General features: G+C 39.6%; 1 protein-coding gene across 4 annotated transcripts in view; it reads left to right on the top strand.

Moving 5' to 3' along the window:
* Positions 1-15,799, top strand: part of RGL1 (ral guanine nucleotide dissociation stimulator like 1) — a 253,629-nt gene that overhangs the window by 58,881 nt on the left and 178,949 nt on the right. Inside the window, exon 1 of one of the 4 annotated variants that reach the window (XM_042975483.1) lies at positions 6,591-6,608. The exons of the other annotated variants lie outside the window; for them this stretch is intronic. The gene's annotated coding sequence lies outside the window, so the exon portion shown is untranslated. Of the gene's footprint in view, positions 1-6,590; positions 6,609-15,799 lie in introns of those variants that run through there. 4 annotated transcript variants of the gene reach the window in all.

The following is a 15,799-nucleotide window of genomic DNA, read 5'->3' as shown; positions in this document are numbered from 1 at the left end:
GGGGCGCTATGTCAGGTGATTCATTAGGTATCTCTCAAGGATCTACAGTGTTCCCAGAACTCTGGGAATGGGTGGAGGAGGGAGATGGGAGCAGAGAAGAAGCAGAAGACATTCACAATCGACATCTCTGATAGCAAATAGATACTGTTACAGGTCACTTTATCTATCCAAGAACTAAATGGTTAGTCACAGATGTGAAATGCTGTGTGGTCTTGTGTAAGCCTCTCGTTTTTCCCATCTTTAAAACCAGAATATTAGTTCAGATTTACTTGGCAGGGCTTTTCTGAGGATTAAAGTATCCTAAGTCATGTAATTAAAATGATCAGAAAGTATTTTCCGAATTTGAAGAGTTGTGGAAATGAGAAAATTACTTACCAAGAGACCAAGTCAGGAGCTGTCAGCCATTCCTTGGGCAGTGGTAATTTCCTGGCAGAACTGGCCTGGAGGCGGGGGGCTTTGACAGACATTGCCCAGAGCTAGTTGAAGAAGGCCTGATTGACACATACTTATTATTTTATCTTTGTAAAGCTGCAGCGTGAGGCCTGAGACAGTGGGAGGAGGCTGTGAGGTATTCACTTGACAGCCTGCCATTGTCAACTCTTACTGGGAGGGAGACGTCAGTGCCTACAAGGACAGCCTTGGGTTTTAAGTGGTTCATTTTTTTCATTGAGCTGCAATAACTCCTGCTAATGATTTAATACTGTGATTTTGGAGCTCTCCCTGTGTTTTTAAGTAAGTGAGTGTGTGTGTACACACATGCATTCATGTGAACAATTCTCAGTCATTCGCTTTGTGATTACCAATGGGCCACGTTCTTCACTGGTTTCTGAGGCTTGGTATAAAACAAATTTTACTAGGATGACTTGGTGTTTTGGACAAGGAAGCCAACCCAGTGAATCTTATAATAGTTTAGTTTATGTCTCATTGTTGTGAGTGTTGGCTGGTAACAAGGGCAATCGAGGATGGGGGTCTGACATGGACCTTAATCCCAGTTCCTAAAGTAGAATAACGTGTGGAAATCAGGTTTTCTGGTGCTAATAAAGAAATTTTTTGTGGAATTCTTATAAAAGAAACAAATTGGGAAGTACCTGTTGAATCTTAATTTTGGGACTGCAAATTATAAAAAGTCCCAGGTTCCAAGCATTTGAGATGTTTGTCTCTGCTAAGCAAACCAACTGTGAGGAGGTAATTTTTATCAGTTGACATTGAACAGTCTGCCACATAGCTATGACCTACGTGGCCTTCCTTTACCTTTAATGACTGGATGCTAGTGGTATGTATGGAGGTTTTTAAAAGACAGTTTATTGCCCCCCCCTTTTTTAAATCTAGAGGTATAGGGCCCTATTTTTAAATGACCCTTTTGACTGAAGCATTATCTTACAAATTCCAGGACTAGAGGTAAATTAGTCACTAGAATGTGATTTAAATGAATGCCAGGATTTTGTATATTTTCTTTACCAATGTATCCCCAGGCCCTGGATCTGAGCCTGGTACATGGAAGGTACTTAATATATACATATTTTTTAAATATATATATTTTAAATGTTTATTTATTTATTTTGGGAGAAAGAAAGTGTGAACAGGGGAGGGGCAGAGAGAGAGAGAGGGAGAGAGAGAATCCCAAGCAGGCTCTGCACTGTCAGCGCAGAGCCCAGTGTGCGGCTTGAACGCACGAGATCATGACCTGAGCCAAAATCAAGAGTCGGACGCTCAACCCACTGAGCCACTGAGGCGCCCCAATAAATATTTGTTTAACGAATGAATCAGTCAGAAAAGGGTATATGGCCTGCCATTGGGAGTGACTTCTGGGTCTTGGTTAGTCCTTGACCTTTGGGGTCACCTGTGTAGGTGTCATAAGTGTTAACATCTTTAGCCACAAAAAATATGGCATTTATTTCCACCACAGTGATTTTCTGTGAAAACACTACTGAGAGTTTCTCCACCCTTTTCTGTAAATATTTCTTTAATGAATGCATATCTTGGGTGGGGATTTTTCTTTTTTTGGAAAGACATTAATTTATTTCCTTGCTTCAGTTATTGCTTCATTCATTATTTCATGTCCCTGTGATGTTTAACTTAACCTAACTACCAGGTTTTTCATTTTTTTGTATCTGAGTCACATTCGCTCCTATGCCAGAGAACAACGCAATTCAGCTTTCTGATGACTGTGTACAGTTTTTGAAAGGTGGTTTGTCTTACTTTTTTTCAAACTGATGACCACCTCAATATAAAAGATCAGACAGAGGATCTATTCCACCTACTTCTGCTTTGCTAGCAGACATGGAAACACTCAATGCCACAAAATCACAGGGACAAGAACTACGCTCCAGAATTAAGTGAAGGTGAAGCTTTTGATGACATATGAGTGAACAGATAAAATTTTAGGATCAATAGTAATAATCCTAGCTTAGTTATGTAATTTAAGCCCCTTGGTTTCCAGGTGAGAAAGCCAAATCCCAAAGGGGCACAGAGCAAGGACGTATAGGAACTGGGGTTAAGACTGAAGGCCTGACTCACAGTAAGTTTGTTCCACGATACTGTTACAGCCAGCCATAGGGAGCCAGTGTCGTTTAATTTTTTTTTTTAAATAGCTATATATCAAATGATTAAAGCCAGAAACAAAAGTACAGACAGTTTTTATCTTTTTACTAAATAGCCCCCAGGCCACCCAAAAAAGCTTCATGGGCCGCCACTGCCTTAAGGCTGGGGATTAGGAGTTGGAGGCAGTGTGGTGGGGCTGAGAAGGGGCTGAACAGGGGTGGGGTGAGGAGCTGGGGTTCTGATTCTGATCTTGTTGCAGGAAAGAAACCAACATTTATTGGGCCACTGCTATATACTTTTTATCTTGTTTAATCTAATTACCACTTTGCTAGGTGGGTATGGTTATTCTTATCTTAAGAATGAGGAAACTTAAGAATGAGGCTTAGAGAGGTTAGGAAACCAACCTAAATTGAGGTCATACAGCTAAGAATTGGCAAGCGTGCATTGAACCCTGGTCTGTATTGTACTACCTGAAAGTTATCCGTCAGTTTCTCCTTCTAGTCCTCACTGTGAAAAAGTAATCGTACAACTTCTTAGATTCCTTCTAGGTCCCCAGTTCCAGAGATTCTATTCTTTATCCTGTTCTTTTTACTAATTTTTGGTTTTGAAGATTTAATTTATCCACTTTCCATCCCCTTTGCCCCTACCTGCCCTGGATTGTGAACTGATACAGAGATTTTCACTCGTCCATTTCTCAGGATAGTGTGGTAAGAGGACCACTGGAGCCTTGCAGAACTGTCTTTCCTTGAGGGGTAAGCCTTGTTTCTCGGGGAGCTATGACCACTAGCATCTTCCATGATTAGGGGATGGGCACTATTGACACTTTTCACACAACAACACCACAAAGCCAGGAATTGCTACTGTTTTACTAGTTAGTCCATGCAACCTTTAGCCCATGGACCAAACTGTTATCTCCATATACTAGAACTTTTACGTTTTCACATTTTAAGATGGGTTGAAGTTACTCATCAGAGCAAAGGAAAAGAAGGGTGGTGTGCTATATAAAACCTTGTGTAGGCTGTTTTAACAAATGGATTCCAAAATGTATAATGGCACCAGCATAACAGAAGGTTAGTTCTTGCTCATAAGAAAGTACTAGGGAAATTAACAAGTCAGCAGGGGTCCCAGTTGAAAGAGGCTCTTTCATTTTCAATATTCAGCTCCTGAGGTCACCCTGGGGATTGTCTCCATTGCAGCCAGTTGGAGGAGAAAAAAAGCATGGGGAGGTGCCACATGGGAGGATTTTACAAGTCAGGCTAGGGATGGCACACATCGTTTTCATCAAATTCCTTTGCCTGGGACTCAGTCACATGGCGGCATCTCTCTGCTAAGGGGCTGGGAAATGTAGTCGCCGGCAGGAGAGCTCACTTCCCAGTACCGACCCCACACAGTTGACAGAGGGACACACATTTTCGAGGATGGCTAGCCTTCTGTCACACCCTGTACGAAGATCAGAAGATCTGTATTCTGGTACTAGCTTTCCAGTTAACTGGCTGGTTATCTTTTCTTATCTGTAACATGAGAGAATTAAACAGTTAATATCCAAGATATCTTTTTGCTTTAGAATTCTGTGACTTTGTATGGCTTTTTTTTTTTTTTTTTTTCTTAAATCTTATTCCACAGAAGACAGCTAGTTCTTTGCCTGGATGCAGTGAAGGTCCTGGGTTAATGCAGCAGAACTTCTCTCAGGCTGAACTTCATCCTGACAAAGCTGGCAGCCAGGGTTAGAGGCCCATTTGATCCCATACTGGGATATGATTCATTGAGCACAGTAGGCATTGATTCATGGGGGGCAGTTTGCTGTACTACAGGGATCTTCTAACTGTGCCCCCAGTGTACATGAAGATTTTCTAAGGTGTGAGGTGTTACCGACTTTTCAGGGATCAATTATCTATAACTTTTAATGTTTCTATGTTTCCTAAAACTGATCAAAGAATATCTACAGTTAGGTGTTTTATCAGTTCTCCCTTCTCCCCCTTACGAAGAAAGGTCTACTGCTTACTCATTCTGACTCTTACACAGTTCACTGTTCCAAGTGTAAAAGTCTGTAGGGTACCAAAGTAGTTTTTTGAAATAATTGGCATCACTTATGTTCAAGATATTAAACATTCTTCCTCCGTCTATATCATTGAGACAGACATTTCCAGGGGCTCCTGGGTGGCTCAGTTGGTTAAGTGTCCGACTGTGGGTTTTGGCTCAGGTCATGATCTCACGGTTTGTGGGTTCGAGTCCTGCATTGGGCTCTGCACTCTGTCAGCGCAGGGCTTGCTTGGAATTCTCTCTCTCCTTCTTTCCCTCTGCCCCTCCTACACTCACGCTGTCTCTGTCTCTCTCAAATAAAAAATAAACTTTAAAAAATTAAAAAAAAAGACATACATTTCCAAAAATATTTTACTTTATATGTTTAATAATTATGTATGAAAATGTGCATGTACTTACATTGTCTTGATCAATGATATACTAGTAATATTGCGAATAAAACTAAGAATACATTATTTAACTTCTAGTCACAGAAATACAATTTATATTTTATTTATATACAAAATAATTTAAAATTTAAAACCATTTTACATTAAGATAAAACCCTATAGCAAATGTGAGACAGGAATACAATTTCAAAGAGCTAAAGGAACAGTTGTGTGCTTAGAATATAGTGATAATTGAGACAGAGTCTGCTTTCATGGTGAATATATACCAGTGCGGGAGACAAAATGTAAATGAATTGGTAAATGTGCAAGACAATTTCAGGTCACAATAGACACTATGAAGAAGTAAACAGGTTAGTCCATCCAGGAAAGCTGATCAGAGGAGGTTACATTTGGTACATGTACAAGAGATGTGTCTCTTTTTTTGAACAAATACATCCTCCCAGTTGTGGGGAAGGAGTGGGTAGGAAGGAGAGCACATCTCATTTACGTAAAAGAAGATCTTGTGCACATATATTTTAAATGGATGCTGTTGAGAATCAAATTTCTGTGGTATTTAAATTCCACTGGACTCATTTAAAAGGGTGATCTCAGGTTTATTTTAAAATATTTCAAGTATTTCTAAGCTTACCACATAGCAGATATTACATCATTTGCAGCCTTTTATTTTATTTTATTTTACTTTATTTTAAAGGCTTATTTATTTATTTTTTTTTTGAGAATGAGCACAAGTGGGGGAGGGGCAGAGAGAGAGAGGGGTACAGAGGATCCAAAGCAGGTGCTGCACTGACAGCAGAGAGCCTGATGTGGGGCTCGAACTCATGAACCAAAAGATCATGACCTGAGCTGAAGTCTGACACTTAACCAGTTGTGCCATCCAGGCACCGTAATTTGCAGCCATTTAAACTTACAATTAAATTTTTTTTAAAAAATTTATTTATTTTTGACAGAGAGAGACAGAGCACAAGTTGGGGAGGGGCAGAGAGACAATGAGACACAGAATCTGAAGCAGGCTCCAGGCTCTGAGCTGTCCGTGCAGAGTTTGATGCAGGGCTCGAACTCACAAACCATGAGATCATGACTTGAGCCAAAGTCGGACGCTTAACCGACTGAGCCACCCAGGGACCCCTGCAATGAAATTTTTTATATCAATTGAAAATGTTTGAGTGGCAATACATTACTGAGATTCTTTGACAGATACATGAACAAGGAACTTTAAAGACCTTTGTGTAGTGGCTTAAAATATGGCCTTTGAGTTTAGGCCACTGGGGGTTGGAATTGTGGATCCACTATTCCTGGTTGTGTAAGTGAAAAGTCAGTTCTGTGAGCCACAGTGTCTGCATCTATAAGACAGTCCCTTCTTTACATAGAGGAAAGTTTGAAGTTTTAAGTGAATAATGCATATAAAGTGCTTACCTGAGAATGAGGACTCAATAAATGTTATCTATCTATATTCTCAATAATATACCTTTACTATCAACTCTGTAGGGCTGATTCAGCTCTCTTGTCTCATATGGTTGCAGAGCAAGCTGAAAGGCACATCATCAAATCTAGTCCTTTGCTGAACTGGGGTAGCACCTAGAGGCAAGCCATCCTATTCGTGTAATTCTTTCCTACTTGCTTCATGTGTAACAATCCAATGTAAGTGATTATTTTTCCTATTTTACTGATATGGAGGTCGATGCTCAAAGGGTTGAGTAACATATCCAAGGTCACTCAGCTGGAAAAGGTAGAGCTGATAATGATGGAGCTGCGATTATAATTGGGTCTTTATAATTCCGAAACGTATTCTTTCGTTGATATACTGTATTGCCAATATTATAATATGTGCTTCTCATATTTACCCCGAGTTCTGAGCTCAAAGACCGTATTGTGTTTCTCTTCTAAATGCCAGTGCTCCTGGCCCAGTAGTTAGTCCTTATTGTTTGCCAGTCCAAGCAGAACGCATGTTGAGACACTTAGCGAGAAGGCGTGCACTTCTGCTGGTCTTGCTCTGACTTCCTGTGGTCTCTACTTCTTTTAGTGAGGAGAGAAGTCTGAGGAAATTAGAGATTTTCCCTTCTCTCTTCTTCAGGGCACATGTATCCCTTTCTAGAGTACAGTGCGATAAAATCATGAGGGGAGTGGCCTCTCCCTGAGGAGAAGCTGAGGGCTTTATCTCCTGATGCCCCAATGTGCCTTTATCTTGTTTGTTTGTTTGTTTGTTTGTTTGTCTGTTTTAAAGCCCTTGGGGACTTTATGCGACATTCCTGAGGTTATTAGGGAAGAAGTAAATGTTCGCAAAGGGCAGAAGACCTTAGAAGCAAGCTCACAGGACCTGGCAGGGTGAAGAGAGGAGAAGCTGAATGAAGATGGTGTTAGAAGAAGAGAGGATTTAGAATTGCCTCAGGGAGGGGCTGAGAAAAGAAACTGGAGGATGACTATGAAGTGTGGTAGAAAAAGTAGCCTTTAAAAACATAGAATCTACCAAAAGCAAAAGGAAGGATTCACTAAGGTATATAGCAGAAGGAAAAATGTGAAGTGAAGGGGGAAAATGGAGCTGATAAATCACCAGGGAGATCTAGCAAGGCCCTTAAAGATCATTAAAGGAAAACCTAATGCCAAAATATTAGAGTTAAAAAAAACCTTGCAAGGACAGAGCTTGCCTGTGTGTGGGTCCTAAGAAAATACCACAGCAAAACCAACTCCTTTACCTCTGGCACCTACACAAGCATGTGTGCCCTGAAATGAAATCTTTCATGCCACCCTAGTACTCCCACTAGCTTTGTTCCCGTTCTTCTGTCTCATTCCTATTGGTCCCAAACCATAGGTTTAGGACCAGTTGCCCTTAAGAACTGGCCTGGAGGTATTGCCAACGTGGCAAGATTGCCTGCTTGGGTTGCCTCCTCCTGGCAAAGGGTCAGTTTCCTTCAGCTGTCCATTTGCTCATCATACTACTGACCTTGTCCATATTATGAATGTTTAATTGGCCATCTCCCTTTATTCAGTTGAAGTCCCTTCAAGTCAGGGACTGTGGCTTTTTTGTTCATGTAATATTCCCAGGACCCAGTGTGTGGGGAATGGATTGGACAGGGAGGAAGTAGGAGTTTATGTAGCGATACTAAGGGAGAAACAGTCTTGGTAAAGAGTTAAATAAAAGTGGCTTGATTTGGGGAGTCGGAAGCTGCAGCATAGGAAAGTGTCTGCTGGAGACTTTTAAGAGACACACTGCAATGAGAGTTCAGGACTCTGTCATGGATTGCCTGTGGGTACCAAGCAAGGTGGAGGTGTCAAGGATGATCTGGACAGAGCTCTGGATGGCTGGTGGTGCACTTGTCTACAACAGGTCACAAGAAGAGGAGGAAGCTTAGGAGGGAGATAAAAAACCTGAGATGCCCGAGTGGAGAGGTTGAGTTGGACACGAAATTGATGTCTCCTCTAGACCTGACTTCTTTCCTGATTGGAGAGCTCTATTTCCAACTGCTTACTGGACATTTTCACCTGGAAGAGCCACAGGCTGCTCACACTTGTCATGTCCAAAGTCAATTTGTCATCTCCCTCTGAAGCCTTTTTCTCTTCCCATAATCGCAGTTACTCAATGGGAATTATCTTTTCCTGCTTCCTCTGTCTCTTTCTGACCTGCAAATCCAAAACACCCATGCTGTGTGAGTCTCTTTGATTTGTGTAGTTCTTGACTCTGTTCTCTCATTTCCATTTCCACTGCTTTACAAATGCTCATTTTACCCCTGCCCATTTTAATAGCTTCAAATTTATCTCCTGACACTAAATAAGCATAAATTTCAAACTCCACTGTATGTCAGCAAATGTCCTTTCCCTTCTAGCCTCAGCACATCTGTATATACCAATCTCATCTTCTTCCCTCTGCCACTTAGCAACCCAAACCTTGGATAACCTGCTGTTATCCAAATGTGTGCTACTCTTTAATGTGTGCACCCTTACACATGTTGTTACCTGTGTAACAGGAGAAAAGCTGTTTCACCACCTCAGGCTACCTTGCCTGCAATTTTCTTAGCTTGGAATATGTCCCTCCCACCCTACTCTTTGGTCAGTTTAATGTCACCTTTTCAAAGAAACCCACTGTGCCTGTAGTATAGTTTAGCTCCCCTGTGGTCACTCTTAAAGAGCCCATTTCTTTTTCTTCAAGCACTTATCACAATGGTGATGATATTACTTATGTGTTCATTCATTTAATGACTGTCTCTCTCACTAGATCATAAGCCCCCTATGGGTAGGTCTGTGAACATTTTGTTTGCCATTGTGATTCCAGCATCTATGGTAGCAGTTGAAGGAATGGATTTAGATAAAATCCTTCAGAGAGAGAATTTAGAGTGAGAAAAGAGAGCCAAGACAGACACTGGGGAATACCAGCATTTAAGGGGCCAGGCATGCAAGCAGATCCCTTGAAGAAGTCTGAGAAAAAGCACTGCAGAAGGTAAGAGACCAGGGCAGAACAGTGTCATGGAAACTGGTGATGATGAAAGTTTCATGGAGAGAACAATTAATAGGATAGGACAAAATGTTGCAGAAATCCACAAAAGTAAATATTCAAGAGTAGCCATGAGATTTGTCATCTTAGACGGCCATTGGAGATCAAAATGGAAGTAATTTTCATGGAGTGGTGGGGTTAGAAGCCAGATTTCTGGGAGTCAAGTTAATGAGAGGTAAAAAGTAGAGACAATGAATGTGTATTGTTGTTTCTTAAAAATTTATCTCTGAATTGAAGGAGAAAAATTCATGAAGGTAGTTAGAAGAGCATACAGATTTGAAAGTGGATTTTTTAAAGAGAAAAATATGTTTGCAAATTATAGGAAGGAATAAGTGAAGTTGTTTGAGTTGAATATATAAGCTAGAGATAGGATAATTGACGGAAAGTGTCTCAGACATCATGGAGGGCTTAGAGCACATGTACAGAAATAAGATTTGGGTGAGAGGAGAAAAATCTTGCTTATGAGGGTGGAATATGCAATAAATGAAGAAAAAAAATTTAAAAATAAGGATAATGTGCATGTAGATGTATTTGTAGGTTAGGAAGCATATCTGATGCCAAGAGAATTTCTGCATTGTGATTCCTATAACTTTATGAAAGAAGATGAATGCAGGGCGCCTGGATGGCTCAGTCAGTTGCGTATCCAGCAGTTAATTTCAGCTCTGGTCACGATCCCAGGGTTGTGAGATCAAGCCGCACATTGGGCTCTGTGCTGAGTGTGGATCCTGCTTAAGATTCTCTCTCCCTCTCTTTCTCTCTTTCTCTCTCTCTCTCTCTCTCTCTCTCTCTCTCTCTCTCTCTCCCCCCCCCACTTCTCCTTTCCCAACTTAAGGTCTCTCTTGCTCTCTCTAAAAAGAAAAAAAAAAGAATGCTCAGCCATTCGTTACATAGAAAGGTGATGCCATGACCAAGTGAGATTATTTCAAGGATGTAAGGATGGTTCAACACCTACAAACCAATTGATATGATACATGACATTAGGGAAATTAAGGCTTAAAATCATACAATCATGTCAATAGATGCAGAAAAAGTATTCGTCAAAATTCAATATCCATTTATGATGAAAAAATCTCAACAAAGTGAGTAGAGAGGGAACATAACATAATAAAGGCAATATATGCCAAGCCCACAGCTAATATCATGCTCAATGGTCAAAAGGTGAAAGCTTTTCCTCTAAAATCAGGAAAAAGACAAGGATATAAAATCTTATCACTTTTATTTAATATATGGGAAATCCTAGCCAGAACAATTAGGCAAGAAGAAGAAATAAAAGACACCCAAATCATAAAGGAATAAGCAAAATTATCACTATTTGCGTATGACTTGATATTATAACTAGAAAATCCTAAAGACTTCACCAAAAAAACCTCCCCCCTAAAAAAGACCAGTTAGAACTAATAAACAAATTCAGTAAATTTGCAGGATCCAAAGTCAATATACAAAAATCTGTTATGTTTCTATACACTAATAACAAACTATCATAAAGAGAAATTAAGAACATGATCTCATTTACAGTTTCATCAAAAAGGAATAAAATACCTAGGAATAAGTTTAATCAAGGAGATGAAAGACTATATAGCATCCATAAGTTATTATAGATATCTGTAAGATATTCATGAAAGGAATTGAGGAAGACACAAATAAGTGGAAAGATTCTTCTCGTGGATTGGAATAATTAGCATTCTTAAAATGTCCATAATACCCAAAGCAATGTACAGATTGAGTACAATCCCTATCAAAATTCTGACGGCATTTTTCACAGAAATAGAACAAACAATCCTAAAATTTATATGGAGCCCAGATAGCCAAAGCAATCTTGAGAAAGAATGAAATTGGAGGAATCAAACTCCCTGATTTCAAACTATATTATAAAGCTATACTAATCCAAACAATATTTTAATGGCGTTAAAACAGACACATAGATCAGTGAAGCAGAATAGAGAGCCCAGAAATAAACCCACACATATGTGGTCAACTAACTTATGACAAAGGAGGCAAGCTGTATACAGTGGGGGAAAGGATAATCTCTTCAATAAATGGCGTTGGGAAAACTGGACAACCACATGCAAAAGAATTAAATGGGACCACTATATTTACCATTCACAAAAATTAACTCAAAATTAATTAAAGACTTTGATGTAATGCCTGAAACCATAAAACCCCTAGAAGAAAACATAAGTGGTAATCCTTAACATTGGTCTTGGTGATGATTTTTTGGATCTGAAACCACACAACAAAAGCAAAAATAAACAAGTGGGACTACATCAAACTAAAGAGATTCTGCACAGCAAAGGAAACCATCAATGAAATGAAAAGATAACATACTGAATAGGAGATAATGTTTGCAAATCATGTATCTGATAAAAGATCAATATTCAAAATATATAAAGAACTCATACAACTCAATAGCAAAAAATCTCAAACAATCTGATTTTTAAAAATGGGCAGAGGATCTAAACAGACAATTTTCCAAAGAAGACATACAAATGGTCAACAAGCCCATGAAAAGCACTAATCATCAGGGAAATGCAAATCAAAACCATGATGAGATATGAATTCACACCTGTTAGAATGGCTATTATCAAAAAGACAAGAAATAACAAATTCTGGGGAGGATGTAGTGAAAAGGGAACCCTGTTGTACTGCCAGTGGGAATGTAAATTGGTACAGCCACTGTGGAAAACAGTAGGGATGTTCCTCGAATAATTAAAAATAGAACTACTATGTGATCCAGCAATTCCACTTCTGGGTATTTATCTCAAGAAAATGAAAACATAAACTTAAAAAGATATACGTACCCCTATGTTCATTGTAGTATTATTTACAATAGCCAACATATGGAAATGATGTAAGTGTTCATCATTGGTGGATGAATAAAGAATGTGTGTGTGTGTGTGTGAGAGAGAGAGAGAGAGAGAGAGAGAGAGAGAGAGAGAGAATGGAATATTACTTAGTCATGGAAAGAAGGAGATCTTGCCATTTGTAACAACATGGATGGACCTTGAAGGCATTATGCTAAGTGAAATAAGTCAAACAGAGAAAAACAAATACCATATGATTCTGCTTGTATGTGGGATCTAGATACGAAACAAAACAAAAACCAAGTTCATAGATACAGATAACAGGTTGGTGGTTGCCAGAGGCAGGGGGCCGGGAATGGGTGAAATGGGTAAAGGAGGTCAAAAGTTACAGACTTCCAGTTATAAATAAGTCATGGGGATGTAGTGAACAGCATGATGACTATTGTTAATAATACTGAATTTTATATTTGAAAGAGGCTAAGAGAGTTGATCTTAAAAGTTCTCATCACAAGAAAATATTTTGTGACTATGTATGGTGACACATGTTAATTAGACTTACTGTGATGATCATTTCGCAACATATGCAAATATTGAATCATTACATTGCACACCTGAAACTAATATAACATTATAGGTCAATTATTCCGCAATTAAATGAAAGAAGAAAGATGATGATACTATGAGACCAGAATGAACTTTAAATTGCAGGGTTAGCAGGGGCACCTGGGTGGCTCAGTCAGTTGGGCGGCTGACTTCAGCTCAGGTTATGATCTCACAGCTTGTGAGTTCGAGTCCCTCATCGGGCTCTGTGCTGACAGCTCAGAGCCCGGAGTCTGCTTCAGATTCTGTGTCTCCCTCTCTCTCTACCCCTCCCATGCTCACACTCTGTCTCTCTCTCTTTCAAAAATAAATAAACATTAAAAAAAATTTTAAATTGCAGGGTTAGCAGCAAGAGCACTGCTAGGAATTTACCCAAGGGATACAGGAGTACTGATGCATAGGGGCACTTGTACCCCAATGTTTATAGCAGCACTCTCAACAATAGCCAAGTTATGGAAAGAGCCTAAATGTCCATCAACTATGAATGGATAAAGAAATTGTGGTTTATATACAATGGAATGTGTTTATACAATGGAGTACTACGTGGCAATGAGAAAGAATGAAATATGGCCCTTTGTAGCAACGTGGATGGAACTGGAGAGTGTGATGCTAAGTGAGATAAGTCACACAGAGAAAGACAGATACCATATGTTTTCACTCTTATGTGGATCCTGAGAAACTTAACAGAAGACCATGAGGGAGGGGAAGGGGAAAAAAAGTTAGAGTGGGAGAAAGCCAAGGCATAAGAGACTCTTAAAAACTGAGAACAAACTGAGGGTTGATGGGGGGTGGGTGATGGGTGCTGAGGAGGGCACCTGTTGGGATGAGCACTGGGTGTTGTATGGAGACCAATTTGACAATAAATTTCATATTAAAAAAATAAATTGCAGGGTTAGTTTTATTCCTGGTTTACCTAGTCTCTCATATGGTTTTGTTTTTGAGAATTTATAATTGAACTTGAAAGGATTGTGGATATTGGAGTTCTACCTGTGGAAAGCTGAATGTGGACTTAGCAAACTAACCCCGTGATTAAGAACACGTTTGGCTGTTATATGAAACTGGGTTTGAATTTTGGCTCCATCACTACAAGCTTTTATGTGAGCTTGAGTCACGGACTTAACCTTTCAGACATTTACTTTCCTTAATGAAAAGTGGGAGTACAAATACCTGCTTCGCAGATTTGTGAGGATCGTATGAGGTAACACATGTTCAGTACTCAAAAATGAGATTTTAAAACTAGAAACATGATAAGGGGTTCTTCCCCCTCCTGATACCCAATTATTCTGACAAGGAATTTCTTTTAAGCTTCTGAGACAACAATCAATATATAAGCTCTGCATCCTCAGGGCAATCAGACATTGAGTATATGGCAGGGATGTTGAACGGAATCAGTGGAAAATTTGGCTTGTGCTTTTTTCCTTCAGTCAACTAATGAAACAACTGGCTAGCAATTTACTGAGATGCCTCTTTTAATCCAACCTTTAGTACCAAGTCCAGGACACCATGGTTTTTGAGTTTTTTTTTTTTTACATTTTTTAAAAAATATATGAAATTTATTGTCAAATTGGTTTCCATACAACACCCAGTGCTCATCCCAACAGGCCCTCCTCAATGCCCATCACCCACCCCCCCTCCCATCCCCCATCAGCCCTCAGTTTGTTCTCAGTTTTGTTTTTTATTCCCCTGAAAATATTTTTTATTTATTTTATTTATTTTTATTTTTTTAAGTTTCTTTTTTTTAAATATATGAAATTTATTGTCAAATTGGTTTCTTTCTTTCTCTTTCTTTCTTTCTTTCTTTCTTTCTTTCTTTCTTTTTCAATATATGAAATTTATTGTCAAATTGGTTTCCACACAGCACCCAGTGCTCATCCCAAAAGGTGCCCTCCTCAATACCCATCACCCACCCTCCCCTCCCTCCCACCCCCCATCAACCCTCAGTTTGTTCTCAGTTTTTAAGAGTCTCTTATGCTTTGGCTCTCTCCCACTCTAACCTCTTTTTTTTTTTTTTTTCCTTCCCCTCCCCCATGGGTTTCTGTTAAGTTTCTCAGGATCCACATAAGAGTGAAACCATATGGTATCTGTCTTTCTCTGTATGGCTTATTTCACTTAGCATCACACTCTCCAGTTCCATCCACATTGCTACAAAGGGCCATATTTCATTCTTTCTTATTGCCACATAGTACTCCATTGTGTATATAAACCACAATTTATCCATTCATCAGTTGATGGACATTTAGGCTCTTTCCATAATTTGGCTATTGTTGAGAGTGCTGCTATAAACATTGGGGGTACAAGTGCCCCTTATGCATCAGTACTCCTGTATCCCTTGGGTAAATTCCTAGCAGTGTTACTGCTGGATCATAGGGTAGGTCTATTTTTAATTTTTTGAGGAACCTCCACACTGTTTTCCAGAGTGGCTGCACCAATTTGCATTCCCACCAACAGTGCAAGAGGGTTCCCGTTTCTCCACATCCTCTCCAGCATCTATAGTCTCCTGATTTGTTCATTTTGGCCACTCTGACTGGTGTGAGGTGATATCTGAGTGTGGTTTTGATTTGTATTTCCCTGATGAGGAGCGACATTGAGCATCTTTTCATGTGCCTGTTGGCCATCTGGATGTCTTCCTTAGAGAAGTGTCTATTCATGTTTTCTGCCCATTTCTTCACTGGATTATTTGTTTTTCGGGTGTGGAGTTTGGTGAGGTCTTTATAGATTTTGGATACTAGCCCTTTGTCCGATATGTCATTTGCAAATATCTTTTCCCATTCCATTGGTTGCCTTTTATTTTGTTGACTGTTTCCTTTGCTGTGCAGGAGCTTTTTATCTTCATGAGGTCCCAATAGTTCATTTTTGCTTTTAATTCCCTTGCCTTTGGGGATGTGTCAAGTAAGAAATTGCTACGGCCGAGGTCAGAGAGGTCTTTTCCTGCTTTCTCCTCTAGG

The sequence above is a fragment of the Panthera tigris genome, chromosome F3 (genome assembly GCF_018350195.1).
Source record: "Panthera tigris isolate Pti1 chromosome F3, P.tigris_Pti1_mat1.1, whole genome shotgun sequence".
Classification (NCBI taxonomy): domain Eukaryota; kingdom Metazoa; phylum Chordata; class Mammalia; order Carnivora; family Felidae; genus Panthera; species Panthera tigris.
This window is presented reverse-complemented; position numbering and strand designations above follow the sequence as displayed.